The following is a 6,239-nucleotide window of genomic DNA, read 5'->3' on the forward strand; positions in this document are numbered from 1 at the left end:
ATGGTGGACTAGGCTTTAAGGATCTTATTGATTTTAACACGGCGATGCTTGGAAAGCAATTGTGGAGGCTGATTGAGAAGACAAATACTCTTTTTTCAAGAGTCTTCAAAGGACAGTACTATAGGAATGCTTCACCCTTGGAACCGATCCGTTCATACTCTCCGTCATATGGCTGGAGGAGCATTATTTCTGCTAGATCTTTGGTTTGTAAAGGATTAATTAAAAGGGTGGGAACAGGTTCATCTATTTCAGTATGGAATGATCCTTGGATCCCAGCCACTCGTCCGAGACCAGCAAACAAAAACCTTCAAAACAGTTACCCGGACCTAACAGTGGATTCTCTCATTAACTCGGAATCCCGAACATGGAATTTACAGGCAATCAGGGCTTTGGTGGACCCTCATGATGTAAACATTATAGAAAGTATACCTTTAAGTAGAAATCAGATGGAAGATAGGAATGGATGGCATTTCACTAACAATGGGAAATACTCGCATTAATTTGGGCAATGGAATGTATGAAGAATTTAAGACAGTTTCAGTTTACGTTTGCAACAGATTGTTCTCAATTGGTGAAGATAGTTTCGGAACCAGAAGAATGGGCATCATTTGGAAGTTACCAGAAAGACATTAAGCTTTTAAAAAAAAGTTTCTTCAACTCAGACATTGTTCATGTACCCCGGACGGAGAACCTACGGGCGGATAGCTTAGCACGCAGTGCTAGGAAACAACCGTCTTTCATCGTTCACATGGATGCGGAGTTACCAATTTGGTTTACAGAGTCAACATGAGCCTGTAAATGTTTGTTGCCAAAAAAAAATTAGGAAATTATAGTTTATGATTAAACAGATTAAATTTTGAGTTTAATTTTAAGATTTGAAATTATAACATGAAAAGATAGTTTAAGGGTTGTCTTTAGAGTTTATAGTTTAAAACCATGTTTAGGGTTTAGGGATTCAAATAGCATTTCTTAGCGTTAGAAAAATGCTATTACATGTCTTTGATAACATTACTGAAACCGCTTAAATAATGTTTTTGGTACTTAATTATAATTTCCCGCTAATTATTGGCGGAATCAGTGGTTTTTTTTTTCGCTCACTTAATTTTAAAAATAACATTAATTAAATGTTATTTTAGGATTCATCCTATCATAGCGTTTATCTAATGCTATTATATAAAACATAAATTTCAAACTCATCTACGATAGCAGTTTAGTAAAACGTGCTATAATAATGTGCTATCAATGTGGACTTTTTTGTAGTGCGTTCGGTACCCATGTGGTGTTGCTTGACACCACACTATAATCTCAGCAGCTTCCTCTCGTGCGTTAGACGGACCACTCTTGAGTAATATGCAGACAAATTTTTATCTAACCAATGGATCGACCTCAAACCGGCAGAATTTAAAATCTAAATCGGTTTCTATATCTTGTGTAAAATTATGAGCTTAATCCATTGGTGGGAAGACCTCCATCCGGTGTTAAACCTCTGACACATCAACACTGTTATGCATCTCAAATTACTCTAGAATCTCCAAAATTCTCCAACGTGTACATGAACCTGCAAAGACCCTAAAATGAATCCAAAACAATAATTTATACTCTGAAATCAGAATTATGACATGGTTAAAATTCATACAAACCATGGTATATCAATTCTTTACTTTGTATGGGGAGGAATAAGGAAGAAAACATGATAATGAAAGATTTTCGGAAGAGTTAAAACTCAAATCTTGACAAATAAAGAAAGATGGGAGAAAATGGAAGATATGGATTAACACAAAAATGACAATACAGGCAATCTTGGAGGTGTATATAAACAAAGCCGGGACAGAGAAGAAAGGGGGAAGAAACTTAGTCTCTGCAATTACGAACCTTTGGCTTTATTTTCTTCTTTTGCTAAATGAGTTGCAAGTCACATAGGTTTTCTTGATATAGGTGGTTACTCTAGTGAACTTAGACAGGTTTTACTGCCCGGTTTATTAAATTTCTGTTGTAATCTCGCTTCCAGACAAACATCATGTTTGATTCAGTCTCTAGAATGCTTATATGTAAACTCAGAATAAAAGTCTCTTGTTTTAAGTTTGTTTTTCGTATTATCTTATTTCGTTTCTGCATATTTTTGATTACTTGTCATTGGCTTTGCAGACTAAACCCCCGTAAAAGCTTTGTTTTCTTCACTATTATTTGATTGTGCATATTTCGACTCCCAGAGTTAACTCTTTGCCTCAACTGGATTAACTTGCTTAATTGTTTGGTATAATGCTAAGTTATTGATATAGTGAACTCTGTGCTATTCTGAGTAGATTTCCATTGCCTGTGATAGGTGTTTAGTTTAATCACCTAACTGCTAACTCATTTCCATTTTTTCTTCTTTAGGGCGTGCATACAGCAAGGGAACAGTTTATAAGCTCGGTGGTGTTCATTACAAAGACTGCGCTCCTGCTCAATCTGTTCCTTGCCCCCTGAAGCACAATCTGAATATGTTGATGCACCTTACTGGCTTGGATAACAGCACTAATGGAGTTTGGACGAGAAAAAATATCAAATCTCAAAGGACTATGAGCAACCAAAAAGATGTGTTGTCTTTTCTCTTGGTGGCTTGCGCAAAGAAGACAATCCGAGGGAACAATGAGACCCCAACCCCTTAGCCCATGTTTGGGATTGAGCCTTTGAACAACACTGACTGATGCCATTGAACAACAGGAAGCTGAACCTGAAGATGACTCCAAGTTTCTGAAGATGTGAAAGTAGTTTTGGGAGTAGCATTTCCGATTCCTTATATAAGTCATATCCACCGAGTTAATTATTCATGTTACCTCTTGCAGAGAGTTCTTGAGAAAAGTGATTACATGCCGGCATCAAATGTCAAACGTCTCATAATATATGTAATAACAAAAAGACATACACACACAATACTAAACAAGTCAACAAAATATTAAAAAGAAGAAAAAAATATATTTGTTTTATTTAAAACTTCAACCGCTAGACAAGACACCAATCATCAAATACCAAAACACTCCATAATATATTTTTAAGTTACACAAATTTCAAACCCTTTTATTTAATATATAATAAAAACAAACAAGTTTTAATTTTTAAAATAAAACTCTCTCTAATTGTTGTTGACATCTGGTGGTAAGATTGTTGTTGTTAATGTTGGATCACCTTCGAAAAATCTGTTATTTGCTATCCCTATCTTGACATCCTCTTTCGAACATATGAATATTTCCTTAGCCATATTGCAAAATTTGCTACACAGTAATAAAAGTACTCACTAAGTTTTGCAACTAATAAGAAAAAATAGAAAAGAAAGAAAACTTACGGCCAGGGATGGTCTCCAAGAATCATCATATCTCCATCATCATATATAAAAAACATTTTCCATTGATTGTGCATATGCAACTCGCCTTTGATATCAAAGAGTCTTTCTAGTTCATCTATCAACTGATTGTATCCATCAAATATAGTTAAATCTACAGTCCTTTCTATGACACCTTCCATATGAACCTGGGCAATAGGCATATCAAGAGAATACAAAAATTATAGTAATTTCAGTCTATTGAAAATTATGCAATTTTAATCAAAATCTAATTTTAGAATAAAACTGTCGATGAAAGAACACACACACACACACACATATATATATATATAATTTACCACACAACATAACCTTTTACTAAAGTCTACGTTTTCTAATGTTTGGGTTGTACATAATAAATAGTTTAAAACTTGAATAGTAAGTAAAAAATAAGAAGATGGTGATCTTTTTCATACCTTAGTACGACTTTTAGCTTCGACATGGTCAACCCTTTCGTCTTCAAAGATTTTAGAAATCTTAAATTTTTTGTTTGAGTCAATAGGTTCCACTGGATCCTTTGTTATAGCGGGAACCATTAGATCAACTCCAAACGGTCTGCAGCTAGTAGTTGCGGTTGTGGTTGACGTTTCTTTCATTGCTTGAATCATTTGCTCACTGTAGATGGTAGGGAATGAGAATCTCATGGAAGATTGTATGCTCGATTGTCTAAATTCTTGGCCTTGGGACAAGGTAGGAGCCCACATTTTTTAACCTATACACATCAATAGAATGATAAAGAATTCACAAACAAGTTTTAACTTATAGAGTAATGTTTACATACCAAACTCATGTACTTCGATTTGACGTTTATGTTTTAGATCATCTGACTTGAATATTTTTGATGAATGTGTTAACAGCTCAATCTCTCGTGGAGATACCTTATCAAGTCTTGGAATTGTTGCACCTTCATCCCATTGCACCTATAAAATAGAGTTATTGGATATTATATATTACTCTTTTTAATATATATTCTAAAATAATATATGTAAGTGGAACTAATACTATTCTTACTTTTATACTTCGCCATTCTGAATCCTTCCAATGAGTGGAGAAATCTCTTACTCCTACTATTGTTCCATTGTATCTATTGTAGTAAAATCATTTGTGTAAGTAATCATATTTTGAAAAAATAAAATAAAATAAATGTTTAAGATTCACCTTATTTCATTTAGATCTTTTCCTTCGAACTTCATCGAAAATTTGGAGCCTATACTAAACTTGTTATTCACTCTGTCTACAAATTTTTCGAAGTTGACAAGGAATTGGCTCGACCTCATATCATCACATCAAATAAATAAAAATATATTTTCAATAAACTATTTACATAAAGTTTAATTAGAGTAAAACAATTATTACCTTGGCTTATATAACACAACGAACATACATTTGTTTTTAATAGCATTCAGTGCAGTAGCAACCACACTATGGTGCATACTCTGTTTTGAAATTAAAGATGTTGGTATGTTGCGTTGATGATGAGCTGCTTTACTGATACCAACTCGTGATTCCCCATTCTCTCCTCTAGGATAACAAGTAGTTAAAATACAAATTGAAGGAACGAAAGAGATCTAAAATGGCAAAACAGATATATATACCGAAGGAATACAAAAGAGTCTACAGCAACCAGTTTTTTTCTTTTTGCAAACTCATTCCAACCAGATGTGAAAAGATGTCTTTTTGGTGTACCTAGTTGATTGTTTGTAAACATAATATAGATCAGTAATAAGTACTCACAAATTTTGAAATGAAACATAGAATGGTCACCGCTTAAAGTGTGTTTAAAACTCCATTCATGACCATAAATATCTTTAGCAATTATCTCTTGACTTGTGGTTAGCTGAGACATATCCTAAAAACATTAAATCCAAAATTTTATATAAGGATTTACAATATGAGTTAATGTAAGCCCAGGGTAATTACCAACAGGGGAACACAGTCAATGGCATGTCTTTTATACAAAACAAAACCACCATTTGTGTGGGTATCAGAAGCACTTAACACCTTGGTGAAATAGTTAATGTTTTGTATGTTGTTTTCATTTTTAGGAATAGGGATTTCAACATCCTGAGAACATAGAATTTATTAAATTACTTAAAAGGGATTGTAAGAAGAACTAATGTTAAAATAAATAAATTTTATTTTTCTACTCACAGATATATCCGACACCAAAGAAACTTCTGCATAAATTTCATTAGTATTGGTCTCTACCTACGAACATAGGTAAAATATACCGGAAACAATATCAGTAAGAGTCTAAGTCATTTACATCATCTGTATTTTATAAATAAGAAACATATATAATCAAAGAGGCATACCTTAAGGTTGATACTAAAAACATTACAACAAATTTTTTAAGGAATATCAAAAATTGGTTTTAGTTGAAAAAGATCTTCGTTCATAGAGGAAACTAGCTGGTAATACCATCAAATTGTTGAGTAAGTCTTACAAATTAAAATATAAGTGAAATGATATAAAAGTTTCAAAAAAGATAAAAAAATATTGCCTGCTCTATATGCCCCTGGGGAAAGTAATATACTTTCTCTCCAACTTCTGGAGTATCAAACAGAGGTCCAGCACATAACTTCCATAATATACCATTCAAATAGTTATTGGTTTCATCAATAGCTAGAAATAAAGAAAAAAATATTAGGGATATATGTTTTTCATTAATCGAAAACCAAACTCGTATCCAAGAATTTCTCACTTATACCTAAAACTTCAGGTTGTGCATGCATGATTTGATCACCAGCCATCAACAATTTTTCTAAACACTTGGTGAGAACTTTGATCTTTATTTATTTTGGTTTGAACTAGTGTGTTTTTCTTAACTTGTAAATCTTATATGTATAAAGTATATATATAGGTGAAAATATTCAAATAC

The 6,239-nt window shown here is 33.1% G+C and overlaps 1 pseudogene; it reads right to left on the minus strand.

The window, feature by feature from the left end:
* Window positions 1-3,112: 3,112 nt before the first annotated feature.
* Window positions 3,113-6,111, minus strand: LOC106317592 (annotated as a pseudogene).
* Window positions 6,112-6,239: the final 128 nt, after the last annotated feature.

This window comes from Brassica oleracea, chromosome C9, assembly GCF_000695525.1.
Source record: "Brassica oleracea var. oleracea cultivar TO1000 chromosome C9, BOL, whole genome shotgun sequence".
In the NCBI taxonomy this organism is placed as follows: Eukaryota; Viridiplantae; Streptophyta; class Magnoliopsida; order Brassicales; family Brassicaceae; genus Brassica; species Brassica oleracea.